The sequence below is a fragment of the Oncorhynchus tshawytscha genome, linkage group LG05 (genome assembly GCF_018296145.1).
Source record: "Oncorhynchus tshawytscha isolate Ot180627B linkage group LG05, Otsh_v2.0, whole genome shotgun sequence".
In the NCBI taxonomy this organism is placed as follows: domain Eukaryota; kingdom Metazoa; phylum Chordata; class Actinopteri; order Salmoniformes; family Salmonidae; genus Oncorhynchus; species Oncorhynchus tshawytscha.
The window spans coordinates 64830336-64850727 of NC_056433.1; positions in this window are offsets into that span (position 1 = coordinate 64830336).

Below are 20392 nucleotides of genomic sequence, written 5' to 3' on the forward strand. Positions count from 1 at the left end.
CGTCATCACCACCTCACCCGCTCTTAAGATAACCTTCAGGCCGACTGGGAGCCCAAGGCTGGTTAGGAGACACCACTAGAGACACTATGTCATTTTGATGAACTGAGAGAATATTAGGGTAGCACTGTGATTCATTAATCATATGCTGCCTTCTCTGCTCCTATGTTCTTACCTATTTCCCTTTCTGTTTTTTACACCTCTCTCATTACCTCTTTCTCCCTCTGTTTTTATAATGCACAACAGATGTGCACTGAACTACAGATTGAACTTGTATTTATAATATTACAATTATAATATGTATTATGTATTTATAACACTTGGAAAACAAACTTCTTTCAATAAAGCGTTTCACATTCTCTACTGGTTGAAATTAAGTCTCTCATTTGATGAAATACTACACCTATCCTGTGTTTATCAGATCAATGCAGATGAAGGAAATGAGATATTGAGATGAACCAGTTTTAGAGTATTTGCATGATGCATAGGAAGTGTAGTGTACCGTTTAAAAACATAAAATATTTCTGTATATGAATTACAAATCAGACTTTAACTAGTTAAATCATGTTTCTAGTCTATTACATAGTTATAATGTGTAACCATTGTCCCAGGACCAAGATTGGTAAACACTTTTGAAGTGTATAATTGTAATGCATACATGCAGACACAGCTTCATTCAAAGACTGGAATTTGATAACTCCTGGTATTGGATATGACAAAAAAAAATGATCTCAAAGACATTCATACCTGAACTTTACCTTAATTTGCCAAGGTAGAGTACATGATCAGTGAATGTATTAAATGTACAGGCTACAGTGTGGGGATCTCCTGCATATGGTAATAACTACATGTATATACGACTTGCATCCTTGGCACAAAATTATATTATTTTCTGCTCAATCCATAGGCTTCATTTATGTCATTCAGATGGTTTTGAAGTTGATACAACTGGCTATGATAGCTGAGGTTCATAGCTAGGTTCTGAACTAATATGTATACCAAACATTTTATGGTCCAAACACAGACCGGCTACATAGCTAGCTACACATCTATAGGCATACAGGTATTTCTATCCTCCACTGCACAATAAGCAAGAAAATAGTTAGCTAACTACGTTATTTCATCTATCTGCATTGCATGGCACATATCAGCAAGGCAAGCTTACAAAATTGTACATTCAATTTGCAGTAAATGCTTTAGCTAGCTAGATTCTTTACATCCACTGTTTCACAAGACGACAGCCTGGTTCGCTGGTTGTTTCAGGAGTCCCTAAAACATTAAACAACCAGAATTACAATTTCATACTCATGTCACAACACCAATAACGCTAGCCAGCTAGCTTGCTAAATCGTAATTTTCATAAATGAAATTTTTTGGTCAAATCAGGACGTCAGTAATCTTCAGGTCGGATCTGATCTCAAGAAAGATGCGAAGAGTTTCCGACATGGAATTACGAGTTGGAGGACCGTTCAAAACTATTTTTCCAGTCGGATCTAGTTTTTTTCCCGCGTTCACAGTTGTCTTGAACACTCGGAGTTGCTAGTTCCACACCATTAGTCCCAGCGAAGTGACGGAGAGAGAAGCAGAGGGTCCGCCTCTCACGGTCCCTGCTCTCCCCTTCCTTTCCTCCTGGTGAGACTGACCAGAGAGAGGGGGGACAGTCTTCCACCCGATGGCGAAACTTGAGTCGCGCAGCATCTGCCTCATGCACAAATTCATGCTGTTCTTATGACCAGAAAAAGTGTAATATTCATAGATATTAGAATAGACACGACGAGGTGTTACAATAATAAAAACGCAGGGGTAGCAATACACTTGGCTACTCAATCATTGCAGCTGCAGTGCAAGTTGAAGTAGGGAGAAGTGCGTTTTATTTTTGTAATAGTGTGGAATAAAATCAGTATTGACAGTCCTGAATAAAAACTTAGACATGAACTCGTTGCTGTATTCTTTGACAATCTCTCTGGTCAAGGTTTTAAAAGTTATGAAATCTCACGTAGGCTAGTATCAAACTTTGCTGTGGCTGGGGTCGTGGAAGCTGTAGGCACAGTGATTTTAGCTATCTGATTGACCAGCGCAGTATGCACACTCGATTTAGCCACAGATCTCCAGTCTGCCAGATAAACTCTGCCTTTCTTTTGAGACAAATGAAATGGTTCAAAATGAAAATACTTTGCCTACCCGGTGCGCATGGGTTCTGAATCAAGTGCACCTACTGTACCACCAACCGCAGAAGAAAAAAAGTATCGCAAGCCTTTATCGTTGGCTTTTCTGAAGAAATGTTTGGTGATTGACTAGGAAAAGTGAACACTCGATCTCAAGTGGTGAAGCAGGCAGTCAAGTTGGTCTCAATGGTGCAGCTATATAACTTTTTGAGGATCTGAAGGCCCATGCTAAATCTTTTCAGCCTGTGTGGGTGTGTGTTGACCATGCTAATTCCTTGGTGATGTGGACACTGATGAAGCTCTCGACCCGCTCCACTACAGCCCCATCGATGTGGATTGGGGCGTGCTCACTCCTCCGTTTCCTGTAGTCCACAATCAGCTCCTTCGTCTTTCTGACACTGAGGGAGAGGTTGTTGTCCTGGCAACACACTGCCAGGTCCTTGAACTCCTCCCTATAGGCTGCCTCATCATTGTCAGTGATCAGTCCTACCACCATTGTGTTATCAGCAAATTTGATTGTGTTGGATTTTTGCACGGCCACGCAGTTGTGGGTGAACAGGGAGTACCGGAGGGGACTAAGCACACACTCCTGAGGGGCCCCCGTGTTGATGGTCAGTGTGGCGGCTGTGTTGTTGCCTACATTCACCACCTGGGGTCGGTCTGTCGGGAAGTCCAAGGTCCAGTTGCAGAGGGGGGTGTTCAGTCCCAGGATCCTGAGCTTGGTGATGAGCTTGGAGGAGACTATATGGTGTTGAATGCTGAGCTGTAGTCAATGAACAGCATCCTTACATAGGTATTCATTTTGTCCAGGTGGGTTAGGGCAGCGTGGAGTAGTGCAATAATTGCACCATCTGTGGATCTGTTGGGGTGGTATGCGAATTGGAGTGGGTCCAGGGTGTCTGGGATGATGGTGTTGATGTGAGGCAGCTGTGTGTTCATAGACTCAGAGCTACTGACACTGTGGGGTCAACTCTCCTCTTGGCATGTACATGTCTGTCTGAGTTACCATCCTGATGCTGAGTCATTATTTAGGAGCAGAGCAGGGGACATACTGAACTGGTATTAGACTAAACTGCAGCAAAGTTACAGAACGATAAACAATCCTGAGATATACACGTGCACACACAAGCAAGAGCAAGGCCCATTGTCACAGCCTCCTCCACAGATGCCTTCGTAGTCAGTCTCAACTCCCCCACAATGCACCTGTGCTGCTGCCACACATTTAGCCCCAGTCACTAGAGACCAACAGCGCTGCCATAGCAACAGCAGAACAACAGGCACACTCCGCAAGTTATAACAGAGAGCAGTTGGGAGCAGCAGAGTTTAGTGTGACCTATGTGTGAGCACATGTGTAATTGTGTGTGTGTGTGTGTGTGTGTGTGTGTGTGTGTGTGTGTGTGCATGTATGTACACATACGTGCATTGCATGACAGACTTTAAAAAAGGTCATAAATGCTGAAGGACCATATATTACAAGGAGGTCAAGTGTGTGTGTAACTGTGTCTAGGTGTGTGTGCACAGTGGCCAAATGTAAAAGTCATGCATAATTATACAACCTTATTTGCTTTAACAATTATATAAAGCTCCTCCATTCTTTCACTGCAGTGCAAAACCAGTAAAGTCTGTTGGTGGGGATATCAGTCAGAAGAAAGTAGTGTTTATCTCTTACCCTTACAGAAAAACCCCATGATCTCACATGGAAAACCACATGATTTCACATGGAAAACCACATGATTTCACATGGAAAATCACATGATTTCACATGGAAAATCACATGGAAAATCACATGATTTCACATGAAACACTTCACATGTGCAAACTTTTTGGAAGACTTTACTTGATCACATGTGAGTTTCATGTTATCACATGTTGTCATATGTTATCACTTTGTCAGATAAGATCACATGAAACGTGTTTTTGGAACACTTCCCATGTGATCACCTGTAATCCACGTGGTTTTTCGTAAGGGTAGCTTCATGCTCTCTCTATCACTCTATAAATCTTCCATCACTGTGTGACCAGACTAAATAAAACCCTGCCCTAATTTTTCCCCAGCATGCCACTGCTATCAAGGACAATGACAGGGAAAATATTCTTTAGTCATACTCCATCTGGGATGGACATACTCATAGTCTGTGTGTCTGGGGATCCACTCTTAAGAGAGCCCTACAGTGGGTGACTCACCTTTCAGGAGGTATTATGAGACAGTGACACAGCTTCATAATCACCTGAAGAAGAGTTACCATGGAGTTGTAATGAGGGAGAGATACTGATCATCTGTTGGTGTAAAGCCTGGAAATCTACGATCTCTCCTCTTCCATTGCCAAAAGTCCAACTGAAAGTTCAAATTTAAGTGGCTCAGTAGTATCTTGTGCTGATTACATACAATTGTGTTTATATAAGGAACTCTCTGGAGTAACCGGCAGATCAGGATAGCAGGCTACAGTGCACATAGCAGCTCTGACCCAATTTCTACCACCTTGAACTGCCTTAACTCTGCTACTGTGCCAGGTGGAGAGGAGCGACCATATCAACATTGTTCTTACATGGCTCTAATCTAATTCAGAGGGAGGATAGGTCTTACTGGAACAGGTTTATCTAGAGTTTACCATTTGAAATATTAAAGTATATGCCATTTAGCAGACACTTTTGTCCAAAGGGACTTACAGTCATGCGTACATGACTGTAATTTTACATATGGGTGGCCCCAGCAGGAATCGGACCCATGACCCTTGGCATTGCAAGCGCCATGCTCTACCGACTGAGCCACACAGGACCAGGATGGTAGGATTGTTCTGTGTGCCGAAGGGAATATTCATTTCAGAGAAAGTTATCTTGCTTATTCTCACCTTCCTCACTCGTTTCTCTTGTCAATGATTCGGTCTGCCTCCTTATGTCCTCAGTCACACACATTCCTAGATTTATTTTCTCGCATGCCACCCTGTGGTTCTGCTAAGTTAGTTAATTGGCTGGGTCTGCTCTCTCTGACCAGGGTTACAAAGCAGCACCATGTGAACCAGCCATTTCCAGGCAGTGAGTCCCTCTCAGATGCCAAGCGTGATTTGGTAAGGACGAAAGGGACTTTAGTGTTATGAGTGGCGCTGCCATATCTGACGCACATGTCATCTTCTCTCCCCTGGTCCCAGCTGCCAATTCTCTCATAGAGTACATGGTGTATCCACCCAGAACACCGACTCCAGTTCCTCTTGATTGCCTGGTGGCACTGAGCTAGTTTCCTCTTCTCGCTCTGCGGTGTGTTAATGGCCTGGCAGCACCTCGTCTCTGCCTTAGCTATAATTGGTGCTGCTGAGAATGTGTTAGTCAGAGCCGGGCCAGGTCGTGAGAGATAGGATGCACTTCCTGGCCTTCAGATACCACCTGAGGCATGAACCTTCAGCAGCATTACACGCTGTTCATTCAGTAAAGTGGAAATGGAACAGTCACACAACCAAACAGATATACAAACACACAACCAGACACACATCAAGACACATAACCACACACACATCTAAACACACACTTGGAAACAACTAAATGCACAGGTAAATTGGAGTTAACTATAAGCTCATATAGTCTATATGTCATACATAAACAGAAGCATTGTTGTAGGTGAGAATTTTAAATGAGACTCAGACGTAGAGATTTTCATTTACCTCTCACACATGCACACGCACCAGCCTTCAGAGAATGGGAATCCAGACAGAGGCTCATCTCTCTCTGAATCAGCCTCGCCAACGCTACACAGTCTAGGGGGAGGACGTGGAATCTGTATGTGTGTGTATGCTACACAGTATCCGTTTGACTGAGTGTTTACACCGTGTGTGTATGTGTGTGTTTACTGAATGTGTCAGTATGTGTATACTGAATGTGTCAGTATGTGTATACAGAATGTGTCAGTATGTGTGTAAGACTCAAAGGTAAACCATGTGATAAAGTGGCCTCTGAGTTCCTGGAGATTGTGCCTGGGTATGCTGGAGCGTCTCGTACTGGTCCGGAAGTAGGCATAGTGATCTCACTGCAACACAACTATTGACTCAAACAGGAGTATTTATTTGGTGGTATACCCTTTGCCATAATGCACATTTAACCTTTTCTTTGTGAAGACTTCAATGTTTTGTTACATTAACACCAGAGAGAAGGAAACTTGCCAATGTCTCTTCCCCCCTGGAAACTATCTATTAGACTGAATGTCCCCCACATGACTACTCTATTTTAATCTGGGTGAAGGCTGAATGAGACTGAAGCTGCTATTTTAATCTGGGTGAAGGCTGAATGAGACTGAAGCTGCTATTTTAATCTGGGTGAAGGCTGAATGAGACTGAAGCTGCTATTTTAATCTGGGTGAAGGCTGAATGAGACTGAAGCTGCTATTTTAATCTGGGTGAAGGCTGAATGAGACTGAAGCTGCTATTTTAATCTGGGTGAAGGCTGAATGAGACTGAAGCTGCTATTTTAATCTGGGTGAAGGCTGAATGAGACTGAAGCTGCTATTTTAATCTGGGTGAAGGCTGAATGAGACTGAAGCTGCTATTTTAATCTGGGTGATGGCTGAATGAGACTGAAGCTGCTATTTTAATCTGGGTGAAGGCTGAATGAGACTGAAGCTGCTATTTTAATCTGGGTGAAGGCTGAATGAGACTGAAGCTGCTATTTTAATCTGGGTGAAGGCTGAATGAGACTGAAGCTGCTATTTTAATCTGGGTGAAGGCTGAATGAGACTGAAGCTGCTATTTTAATCTGGGTGAAGGCTGAATGAGACTGAAACTGCTATTTTAATCTGGGTGAAGGCTGAATGAGACTGAAGCTGCTTCATGTCACAGACACTTACTCTCCCCTTTCTTCTTCACACAATTATTGGTTGAATTTGAGGGCTCCTCACCCAGAGTCCTCGAACCAGGACAAAGAACAGAAATGGGAAGTAATGAATCAATTAAAGAGCAGAGGAGCGCTGTGGCCTGACCTGTAGTGTGGAGCCACACTGCCTTCCATCTAAAAAGAGATGATAAACCCAATTCACTTTGCTCTGGGTCTTCAGCTAGGGAAAGAGAACAGACCACAGAAAATAATCATACAATTTAGCAAACAATATTATTGATTTCGTAGTTGGATTGCAGATATCTGAAAACAAAATGTTATTTTGATCATACTGAACTAAACTAAATCAAACTAAACCAAAACTAAATTGAAAACCTGCGGGGCACTGCAGCATGCCGCAGGACGTTTATGAGATCCATTGTCTGTGTCTGCATTCAGAGAGCCCAACAGACCGATGCGATAAACAAACTTCTCATATTTCATCATGTTTAAAAGGTGTCGGTCACCTCATAGCCCACTCCACTCCTGTGATGAGTCTCAAAACGTGCTGCTTTCATGTCTGTGTGACCTGTAGGGTACAGTGGTGGAAACGTTGATGTAGCGTCCACTCCAGACCACTTACACATTTATGTTTTCTCTAATATGAGCTAAATGCATATATAACATTCATTGTTTTGGCATGTACAGAACCAGTGAAAGGTTTGGACACACCTACTCATTCAATGGTTTGTTTACCACTTTTTTGGTTACTACATGATTCCATAATTGTTATTTCATCGTTCTGATGTCTTCACTATTACTCTACAATGTAGAAAATAGTAAAAATAAAGAAAAACCCTTGAATGAGTAGGTGTGTCAAAACATTTGACTGGTACTGAATGTGTTTGTGCATGTTCATGTGGGATCAGCTATCTGTCCACAGGTGTCAAATCCATAGTAAAACTTCTCTATTCTTTAAGTGAGAGACTATATTGACAGGACCTAGGGGTGAGCCTATGTCTGTCAGTTAACTCCACAACCTTTAGTCTGTGATGAGAGACACTGGACAGACAAAATGTCCTGTAGCGGTTCATGGTCATAAAGTGTGGCAACTGCTTGTAATAACAGTGAGCTGCATCACCAATGCTGCGATTAAATAATTACGTAAATAAATACAAAAGAGAACTTGTACACACACGTGTGGACAGCACACACACAGTAGGATTCTAAAGCCCTAGAGATTAGGTTATTTTGGCTGATAGCATGACAGTGTCGGTCGATGCCGTTTAAGATGAGGGAGGACGATTACATGTTTTAATGAGCATGGCCTATTACAGCATATTAGATGACTGTCATTCATATTCCTTTCACCCAGTTCAATGTAACAGAGATAGGTTCAGGCTACTACATGATACTCAAATTTGACCTATACCCATCATGAGGTTGCTACAACCTAGCCTATGAATGAAAGTTTACAACATAGGTGCACACAGGTCGAGAGAAACATTTCAATACTGCCTTGCACACTTTTGCCTGCATCTAGCTGATCTAGGGTGTAAACATTAGTCCAACAGTTGCAAACAAGAGTTTCTATTCAACAAATTCAGATATGTTTATCCCTGTTTCGTTCCATTTGTTTCCATTTAAGAAATGTTTTTCAACAAAATGAATACACCCCTGATCATGCATAAACAGACTTCGCTTTCATAGCAGCCACATTGTATTCCTTCTCGCATCTATGCACTCTCCTCCTCTCACCTTTTCCCTTCGCTTGTGGACTTTAATGCACCACACATCAGCTGTATGTGACCAGGTGAAAAAAAAATTCCAAGCCAAACCATATCATAACCGCTACACACAGCCTACATCGTTGTCACCATATTAGCTAAAGTAACATCATAGTCAACATAGCTAATAGAACTAACGTATTAGTAAACCCGCTACAATCATGCAGTAACGTTACAGTGTACAGTCAGTAAGCAATTTAGCACTTTAGGGGCCCCGGTGGCAATAAATTAGTACAACCAAAAGCTTACCTTGACTTGGAAGAGTTCCAGTGTTAGCCAGCTAGCTAACATAGCACCCTTCTGTTTGAGCAGGGTGCTTGAGTAGGGTGTTTGCTAGCTAAGTAAGTGAAACTGAATGTGAAAAAATGACAAAATCTCTATCTTTCTCTTTCTTCTCCTTCATTTTGGAATAAATTAATTACAGTAGTGCAAAACTGTTCACATAGTCTTTCTCTCTCTTTGAGTCAACTACTCACCACATTTTATGTATTGCAATACTATCTAACTGTAGCATAAGCTTTCAGTACTAGATTAATTCTTTGATCCTTTGATTGGGTGGACAACATGTCAGTTCACGCTGTAAGAGCTCTGAGAGGTTGGAGGATGTCCTCTGAACTTATTGTGTAAGTCTATGAAAGGCGGTGAGGACCATGAATCTCCTAGGTTTTGTATTAAAGTCAATGTACCCAGAGAAGGACAGAAGCTAGCTGTTCTCAGGCTACACCATAGTACTACCCTACAGAGTGCTGTTGAGGCTACTGTAGAACTTCATTGTAAAACAGTGTGTTTTAATCAATTATTTGGTAACGTGAATATATTTAGAATTGTTTTATCTAAAAAGGATAACTTTTTAAATGTTTTAACATTTTTATGAAATTCACTGAGGAGGATGGTCCTCCTCTTTCTCCTCCGAGGAGCCTCCACAGTAGCACGAGTGGGCTGATTAGCTATGTCACCTCGTTCTTGTGAGGAGGGCAGTGACAGTAATGGGAGGAGAGGGGGGCTGCTGTGACTGTCACCCAGGCAGGAGTAACACAGTACCACACAGATAGATGACCTGAGTGTGGGTGAAGCAACTCTGTCTGAATACCAAAAATAACCTTTCACTGATTCTTCTTATTAACCAGGGGTTGGAACAGAACCAGATTTTTTATATATAAAGGAACAGAATCAGAACCGAGAACAAAAGTGATCTATACTGTTCCGTAAACTAGCTAGCAAGCTGGTCCAACGGAAAGCCAACTCTCTGAATTTCAAAGACATTCAAAGTTCCTTCATAGAAGCCACTTCTCCATAGGAATAATTCTGTGGGCCTAATTCAGATAATGCATGTCCTCAAATCAAATCAAATCAAATCAAATCCTAACAACAAGATGCCCACCGCTTCAAGCTAAGCCCTCTCCTCCACCCTCTCTCGCTCTCTCCCCACCCACAAAATTTCAGTCGCATCTTGCACCCTACACTCATCTGTTCAATGCCTGTAAATAGCTTATCCACTCCATAGCAAGCTGCTCTATCCGCACTGATTGGTGAAGTAATTTAATGTTGAACTAACTGCAAAAAAAAAAATGATTTCAGAGGTTTAAATACGAACAGAAAGGAATGATATAAACCTTTACTTTTTGGGGGGTTCGAACTGGTTCAGAACTTTATTTTTGCTGGTCAGAAACAATTATGGAAATTGGAAAATTATTTTGGTTCTAATCCCTGTTTATAACAGAATGTCCGATTTTTGGAGCACTCTCATTTCACCTCTGTCTGCCTGTCTGTCAGATTTATAACACACATGAATATAAAGCCTAAAGCTCTGGTCCAGGGCCTGCATTCCCCTCTCTTCTACAGACTTTAACCACCAACCTCTACACAGAGCCGAGCTGGCCCAGAGGCAGCCCCTAGGGAAGCCGTGTGTCTACTGTCTGCATATGAAAACAGCAGTCCTAGCTGTACCCCTCCATAAACAGACCAGACGAGGCCAGGCCAGAGCTGTAACGCAGGCTAGACGGACAGGGCCCCAGGGGTACAGCTACATTTCCAGCTAAACGAAGGCCTTCAACAGTAGCCTAAACCCATAAATCTCAGACCCGTAGCTCTTCGTCCCGACATGATCAGTACTGTAGGAGTGTGTGTGTAGAAAGTGTCTACTGTTGTCTGTGCTTCCTTGCGTTCCCTGTGCAGCTGTTATCACTTCACAACCCCAATTCCTCTGTCTGACACAGCTAGATTCTGTTTTGGTGACTGTTGCTGTGTGTGTTTTTAGGGAGTTATAAATACAGCCATTTAACCCTTTACACTCATTGGGAATTGGCCTATATGGATAGGGCTAAATTGAAATGTTTCTTACAGAAGGAATATGAAAGGCATATGAATAACCATTGTAGCAATTGAATAGGGAACAGCTTGGAGATAATGGGACAAGTATTCGACCAAAGGTGAATCCAAACATTACACTGTTGATTTTATGTGCATTTTTTATTTACTGTACTTTTCGCTGCATTTGTTGATAACGAGGCTTTGAGTGAGAAGACTAACTGGTGTCTCCAAATGGCCACACACCTCTCCAAAGTGTGCACAGTTCCTAATCCATTTCTATACACTTTTATGACTCAAAGAAGAGTTCAACTATAAGGTACTTTTTTGAGCTCTCGCCGTTGAGGAACTAGAACAAGCACACTTGTAATTGTTTCATTTGGAACACAACCCTGCATCCCCCATCACACAATCATTGTTGTTGTTTACGCAATCCAAAAACGGTCCATTATCAATTGCAATCTGGGTCAGGTGGGCAGGTATTTGCAACATGACTAGCTAAGTTATAAAATACAATCTTACAGTGTTAGTTTTTCACAAGGCAATTCAGAGAAAGATCATAACTTTAATGCTCACAGAAAGGAGTCATGAGTGCATTCGGGTGCTTGTGCCTCAACAAATTTTCTTTACAATAAACAAACAGGCTTAATCTGTTGAGCACAACCCAGGGTATGATGCCATGTCATCTTGTAACTGTATATTAAACATAGTGATCATAAATGTTGACACTGTATATGACATCAGTGTTATGATTTGGAAATATGAAGTGCAGGGTGTTTGGCTTGCGTGTATGACATCAAAGCTGTATTTATTATAATCCTCAATGTCTCATCTTTCAAAATACATCAAGTCCTCTTTATTTTATGCATTTTCCTCATTCAGACAACAAATGTGCAAAAGTTGCCCAATTACTGGGAGGGATGGGGGCAACTTCTTGTTGCGAGAGGTGCTCAAGATCAGAACCCATACAATGATGTGAAGCGCCGAGTCAGAGCTCTGACATGTATAGCATGTTACTGTACAGCCACCACATTTCAATTTAGGAAATTATTAGTGCAGAAATATTCCATTTTCAAGACGTATACGGGTATGAGTGTAAAGGGCTACCTGAAGCTGCTAATAGCTTCCCTTTGAAGTCAAGAGATTTCTATTCAGCTACAGAAAACCAACTCTTTCACTGATTCACTCCTGTTCTCTATTCAGTGTGAGAGTTTGTATGGCAAATTCGGTCACCTCACAAAAAAGTTTGAATAGAAGGTATCAGAGGTGGGACCAAGTCATTGTTTTACAAGTCACAAGTAAGTCTCAAGTCTTAGCACTCAAGTCCCAAGTCAAGACAGCCAAGTATCAAGTCAAGTTTCAGTCCTAAACTTTGAGTTTTGAGTCCTAAACAAGTCATAATGTGCTCTTCACCAAATGTAAGACCATTTCATATTTTTAACAAGAGTAATAGATAGTATATTACATTTACGCAAATCATGAATACTTTAAAAAATATCTATATTTTATTACTTTCCAAAAAAACATATTTCCATGGAAATACATAGGTAGCCATGAGAAAGACCCCCCCAATAGTGATCAACTATCGAGGATCGCTATGGGGCGCAATCGGGCGATGTAGGGTTGTACACAATCGCCCAACCTTTATACACACACACACACACACACACACACACACACACACACACACACACACACACACACACACACACACACACACACACACACACACACACACACACACACACACACTATCTGTGTTGTTACAGTAGGCTAACGTATGTCAATGGGGCGACAGGGTAGCCTAGTGGTTAGAGTGTTGGACTAGTAACTGAAAGGTTGCAAGTTCAAATCCCTGAGCTGACAAGGTACAAATCTGTCGTTCTGCCCCTGAACAGGCAGTTAACCCACTGTTCCTAGGCCGTCATTGAAAATAAGAATTAGTTCTTAACTGACTTGCCCGGTTAAATAAAGGTAAAAATAAATAAATCGATTTGCAAGTCATCATATTTGTGACTTGGTTCTGATTCGAGTCCAAGTCATGTGACTCGAGTCCACACCTCTGGAAGGTATGCATGACCTTTATGATTACAACATAGCATAAGTGTAACTGCTCTTGCATATTTCAGACAAAAACAAAGCATGTGTGGATTGTCTCCTTATAGGTTTAAGGAATATATAAGGGATAAACTTAAAGCCTCCAAGGGCATGTTTCCTCTCTCTTTCACTCACAAGTTCCCTCATATGAACAGCAAAACAACCACTTTACATGGAGAGAAAACAGAGTAATAATCCTGGTATTTGTATTTATTAGAGATCCCAAAGCAGCAGCTACTCTTCCTGGGGTCCAAACACATTGGGGCACACACATTCAGTAGTGTAAAGTACTAAAGTTAAAATACTTTAAAGTAATACTTAAGTCGTTTTTCGGGGTATCTGTACTTTACTATTGACATTTTTGCCAACTTTTACTTCACTATATTCCTAAAGAAAATAATGTAATTTTTACTTCATGCATTTTCCCTGACACCCAAAAGTACATTTTTAAAATGGTCCAATTCACACACCTATCAAGAGAACATCCCTGGTCATCCCTACTGCCTCTGATCTGGCAGACTCACTAAACACAAATGCTTTGGAAATTATGTCTGAGTGTTGGAGTGTGCCCCTGGCTATTTGTCAATAAAAAAAAAGAAGGCAATTGTACTGTCTGGATTGCTTAATATAAGGAATTCGAAAGGGTTTATATTTTTACTTTTGATGCTTACTGTAAGTATATTTTTGCAATTCCATTTACTTTTGATACCTAAGTATATTTAAAATCAAATACTTTGAGACTTTTACTCAAGTAGTATTTTACTGGATGACTTTCACTTTTACTTGAATCATTTTCTATTAAGGTATCTTTACTTTTACTCAAGTATGACAATTGAATACTTTTTCAACCACGGCTTACATTACATATCAAACAAAATATAAAACAGTACATCATATTACACCACTACATATCTACAATACAAAATGTATAATACCACCATACAACAATATTACAATGTACGTGTGTGTAGAGTGCGTGTGCATGTCTGTACCGGTGTGTGTGTGTCTCTCTTCACAGTCTCTGTTGTTCCATAAGGTGTATTTTTTCCTGTTTAAAAAAAAATGTGATTCTACTGCTCGTCTCAGTTACCTGATGTGGCATAGAGTTCCATGTAGTCACGGCTCTATGTAGAACTGGGAACCTCCCATAGTCTGTTCTGGAGTTTTGAAGAGACCTCTGGTGGTATGTCTTGTGGGGAATGCATGGGTGTCCGACCTGTGTGCTAGTAGTTTAAACAAACAACTCTGTACATTCAGCTTGTCAACACTTCTTACAAAAACAAGCAGTGATGAAGTCCATCTCTCTTCCAGGGCCAGCAGTGCTGCCATTTTCTGAGCCAATTGTAATTTTCCAAAGTCCCTCTGGCACCTGACCACATGACTGAACAGTAGTCCAGGTGCGACAAAACTAGGGCCTGTAGGACCTGCCTTGTTGATAGTGTTGTTAAGAATACAGAGTAGGGCTTTATTATGGACAGACTTCTCCCCATCTTAGCTACTTTTGTATCAATATGTTTTGACCATGACAGTTTACAATCCAGGGTTACTCCAAGCAGATTAATCACCTCAACTTGCTCAATTTCCACATGATTCATTACAATATTTATTTGAGGTTTAGGTTTTAGTGAATGATTTGTCCCAAATACAATGCTTTTAGTATGCTTTTAGTTTTTGAAATACTTAGGACTAACTTATTCCTTGCCACCCATTCTGAAACTAACTGCAGCACTTTGTTAAGTGTTGCAGTCATTTCAGTCACTGTAGTAGCTGACATGTATAGTGTTGAGTCATCTATACATAAAGAACACCCTCTGGTTTCGCAAACCCCTCGAGGACTGAAGGGCAGTGGGGCCTGATGGACTTGTGCCGGCTGTAGTATATGTGGTAGAGATCCTCTGGGCTAGAGACAGGGTAGAGGATGATAGAGCAGGAATCTCTGTTAGCAGGTGGACGAAACGGTTGGTCAGCATGATGGGATCCCCCAAAGCCATTTCAGTTCCATTCACCAAAGACCCCTGCCTTGCACTGGACTTACGGTGTATGACGTGGCTCCACTGGGATGCAGGATTGATAACCGTGGCATCCACTAGCTCCTCATAAAGCGTCCTTGGGGGCTGGGATGGGAGGTCGGGGTAGGATGGGGAGGGCAGGTGAGATGGTAGGGGAGAGGTGACTTCACTAGGGAGGGGTCTCTGCAGGGCAGCCCTGGCCAGTCAGTTAGAGAGTGGCAACGCGGTGGCGAGGCAGTGGCACGACGACCAGGCTGAGGTCAGTGCAACCTATCCAGGATACGCTAATGTCTCAATTCGCTTACTCTGGACGTCCAGCTCAGACATGTATTCCTCAATAAGCTGACAGTTTCTACACTGCAAATTTGGTTGTCAAGGAATCAGCTAAAAGTCAATCAACCCACACAGTCGTTAGAGTCAGTTTGATTGAATCACACAGTTTGTTGGATCACCACAGTCATAGACAGCAAGCCAGAACCCAAGAACAGACTAGAACCCAGCCAGTACTAGGATCCACAATAAACACAACCAAGTCACAAAACTGGCCAACATAACAACAGCAAGGAGAGAGTGGTGACTTACTCAATGAGATTAAATGCTGGGGCCCATCAAAACAGCAATGTAACGGAAGCCATGTTACCAGTATGATACTCAGGAGAGAAGCACATTGGTGGGCATGTAGTTTCTAGTACAGGCCGGTGGATAGCCAGGAGGGTGGCAAGCGCTATACCGGGCCACGGGAGAGTCCAAAAATACCACATTCAAGTGGAGTTCAGGTTTGGCAGTAGTCCAAAAACATCCAAGGCACCATGTCAAGTGCTGCGAGCTTTCCTCAGGCACCGTTTCGAGTAGATGTCCTGAATTTTTATTATACTGTAATGAAACAGGCAGGGAGCTGGTCTCGAACCTTCGACCTTCTAGCCCGAGGTCCGATTTCCACGCTTATAAACCCAGGGTCGTTACACTACTCCCTCCTTTCAAAGAGCGCGTCCTCGCGCTAGCTTGCGACTCTACGTCTTACAGGAACGCGCTCACCGGCCAAGCACACGCACTGTCGTGGATGGGAGGTCTGATCACTTCTGACACCAATGTAATGAAACAGGCAGGGAGCAGGTCTCAAACCCTCGACCTTCTAGCCCGAGGTCCGGGGCGCTATCGACTGTGCCGCAAAAGCATGCTTGTGCGGCAGGGTCGATTTCCGCGCTTATAAACCCAGGGTCGCTACAATACTGTAAACGAACGGTATATTTTCAGTTAAGTGTGCTAGCGCTTTGTTCAGCCCAGACCTAGTTATGGTGGGAGGAGATGAGAACTAAGCTAGAAATTTGAACCTTCCAGGTAGAAAAGATAGTTTGGTGTAGCTAGCCTTGTGGTGAGTCACCTGGGTTAGCTAAGCCTTTTGGCGAGAGCTAGCCCATTCTAGTGTGGTTAGCTAGCATCCCAGCTAGCTAGCCAAGTTAGCTAAATTCTTGCTGCGTGGGCTGACCAAGTCTCGATAGCTAGCCGTGTGACGCTAGCTACCAACAGAGACTGAGAAGTAGAACATACACTGCTCAAAAAATAAAGGGAACACTAAAATAACACATCCTAGATCTGAATTAATGAAATATTTTTATTAAATACTTTTTCCTTTACATAGTTGAATGTGCTGACAACAAAATCACACAAAAATGATCAATGGAAATCAAATTTATCAATCCATGGAGGTCTGGAATTGGAGTCACACTCAAAATTAAAGTGGAAAACCACACTACAGGCTGATCCAACTTTGATGTAATGTCCTTAAAACAAGTCAAAATGTGGCTCAGTAGTGAGTGTGGCCTCCACGTGCCTGTATGACCTCCCTACAACGCCTGCACAAGCTCCTGATGAGGTGGCGGATGGTCTCCTGAGGGATCTCCTCCCAGACCTGGACTAAAGCATCCGCCAACTCCTGGACAGTCTGTGGTGCAACGTGACGTTGGTGGATGGAGCGAGACATGATGTCCCAGATGTGCTCAATTGGATTCAGGTCTGGGGAACGGGTGGGCCAGTCCATAGCATCAATGCCTTCCTCTTGCAGGAACTGCTGACACACTCCAGCCACATGAGGTCTAGCATAGTCTTGCATTAGGAGGAACCCAGGGCCAACTGCACCAACATATGGTCTCACAAGGGGTCTGAGGATCTCATCTCGGTACCTAATGGCAGTCAGGCTACAAGAAATACCACCCCACACCATGACTGACCCACGCCAAACCGGTCATGCTGGAGGATGTTGCAGGCAGCAGAACGTTCTCCACGGCGTCTCCAGACTGTCACGTCTGTCACGTGCTCAGTGTGAACCTGCTTTCATCTGTGAAGAGCACAGGGCGCCAGTGGCGAATTTGCCAATCTTGGTGTTCTCTGGCAAATGCCAAACGTCCTGCACGGTGTTGGGCTGTAAGCACAACCCCCACCTGTGGACGTCGAGCCCTCATATCACCCTCATGGAGTCTGTTTCTGACCGTTTGAGTAGACACATGCACATTTGTGGCCTGCTGGAGGTCATTTTGCAGGGCTCTGGCAGTGCTCCTCCTGCTCCTCCTTGCACAAAGGCGGACGTAGCGGTCCTGCTGCTGGGTTGTTGCCCTCCTACGGCCTCCTCCACGTCTCCTGATGTACTGGCCTGTCTCCTGGTAGCGCCTCCATGCTCTGGACACTACGCTGACAGACACAGCAAACCTTCTTGCCACAGCTCGCATTGATGTGCCATCCTGGATGAGCTGCACTACCTGAGCCACTTGTGTGGGTTGTAGACTCCGTCTCATGCTACCACTAGAGTGAAAGCACCGCCAATATTCAAAAGAACCAAAACATCAGCCAGGAAGCATAGGAACTGAGAAGTGGTCTGTGGTCACCACCTGCAGAACCACTCCTTTATTGGGGTCTTGCTAATTGCCTATAATTTCCACCTGTTGTCTATTCCATTTGCACAACAGCATGTGAAATGTATTGTCAATCAGTGTTGCTTCCTAAGTGGACAGTTTGATTTCACAGAAGTGTGATTGACTTGGAGTTACATTGTGTTGTTTAAGTGTTCCCTTTATTTTTTTGAGCAGTGTATATTACACTAAAACTTTCCTTTTGGTCAGTACTCAACACTATCGACTGGACCCGAGGTCCTACTTTTGGCAGTGTTAACCTCACGGTTCACCTGAGGACAGTTTAGTAGCAAGACAGGGATCTAGTGGTCAGTGTACTGAAGCCGGACATCTCAATGGTCTTAACACCGAATCCCTGACCAAACTGCTGGTTAAAGTCTTACAGTAAGTACACATATGTTTACAAGCATATCATACCCATGCCTTCTGTTGTAATTGAGCTTTCTTTCTCTCAACTCACTCGCACACACACACACACACACACACACACACACACACACACACACACACACACACACACACACACACACACACACGAGTAGAGACCAATTACCCAATCTTACGCTAGAGATCAGGCTCGGAATGTAAACTGGAACAATAACAGCGATGTGAAATCCTGATGTAAATATTTTCCATCTCCTTTCTGAAGAAGTCAATGACGGTTAACTTCACACGGTAAGAGCCTGGGGCACATTCCTAAGAGGAGGGGGGCTATTGTAATTCAGACTCAACAGATCACACCAGCACCTTCATCCGCCCAGTTTCTATGTTGACATTCAGGACTATGCAAATGGGCCAACATGTTTGAATGTTGACATTTCAATTTGAAAAAACAATCTTTCTTCCTTTGTCCAGGCAAAGAGCTGCTGTGGCAAATGGGTCAAAATAATGTATATTGGTCACTGCAAATGCTAATGCACTTGTGAGAGATATAAACAAATAAGTGAATAGCGCTATCCCTTCTTTTCTGTTTTCCAAATTCCCCCTGCTTTTTGCATTTGCTTAGGAATCTTGAGGCGAAAACGTTAAGGATGGCACACATCCCAATATTATCAGAGACCAGGCATTGGCAGGGTTACAGGCAATTATCAAAATGACTGAGTGTTGATAGTGGGCAAGTTTAGGTTTTCTGTTTTGGCATTAAGCGGGATGAAATCTGATGATTATCCACACTTAACAAGTGTGACCCAAAGCATGACATCATGTCAGACTGTCTCTGTCCCCCAGATCACTGCATTTGTGTACTGAGGCCCAGTCTATGGCCTAAATGAATGCCTCTCCTCTCTGCCCTCTCCTCTTTGTGGGGCACTTCCATTACCCACCACAGGAAATCAGTCTTCACCTTTGTGTCAACAAGGACATCCTTCTGAGAATACCCCCACATCACTCCCTGCCCCCTCCACCAGCCCAATTACCCTGTCAATCCCCTGCTGCTCCATCCCCCCAAGGGTCCACACCCCAGCTATAGATCACCCCCATTCTGTCCCCTCTAGCCTTCTATTGCCACCCCTGTGTGAGTGACACCCCTATCCCTGGTTTATTCCTTGTTCTAGTCCCGTTATTTGTTTATTCTCTCTGGATAATTGTCTGCTCTATGTTTCATTTAAAAAATATAAAAAATTCAACCTTTATTTAACTAGGCAAGTCAGTTAAGAACACATTCTTATTCTCACATTCTTATTAACTGCCTTGTTCAGGGGCAGAAAGACCGGTTTTACCTTGTCAGCTCAGGGATTCGATCACGTAATCTTTTGGTTACTGGCCCAACGCTCTAACCACTAGGCTACCTGCCGCCCCATTGTTGGACATAAGACTGTATGTTCTGCCGCCCCATTGTTGGACATAAGACTATGTCCTGCCACCCCATTGTTGGACATAAGACTGTATGTCCTGTTACCCCATTGTTGGACATGAGGCTGTATGTCCTGTTACCCCATTGTTGGACATGAGGCTGTAAAAACACCAGCAAATCAGCTCCAAGGGATTTTAATTTTGGAAATCTGTTCCCAAGTATTCCCATGTGTAATAGAGAACCATGCGATCGTATACAAATGTAACTAAGGTTTGACATTTTTATGTTTTTGTAAAATATTAAATCTGTTTGGGCTTCTTGCCATCAATTTGCAGTCTACAAATTATTTGTAATTATGTTCTGGCCCCCTGACCATTCATTCAAGAAAACAATCGGCCCGTGCCTGAATCTAATTGACGATCCCGGCTTTACAGTATATCTCTCCAAAACAGTAACAACAACTATCCTTATAGTTTGGTAAGAGGATCAATTGATTTACTATCTTGTTGTATCTATTACAGTATCATGCACCCAACAAGAA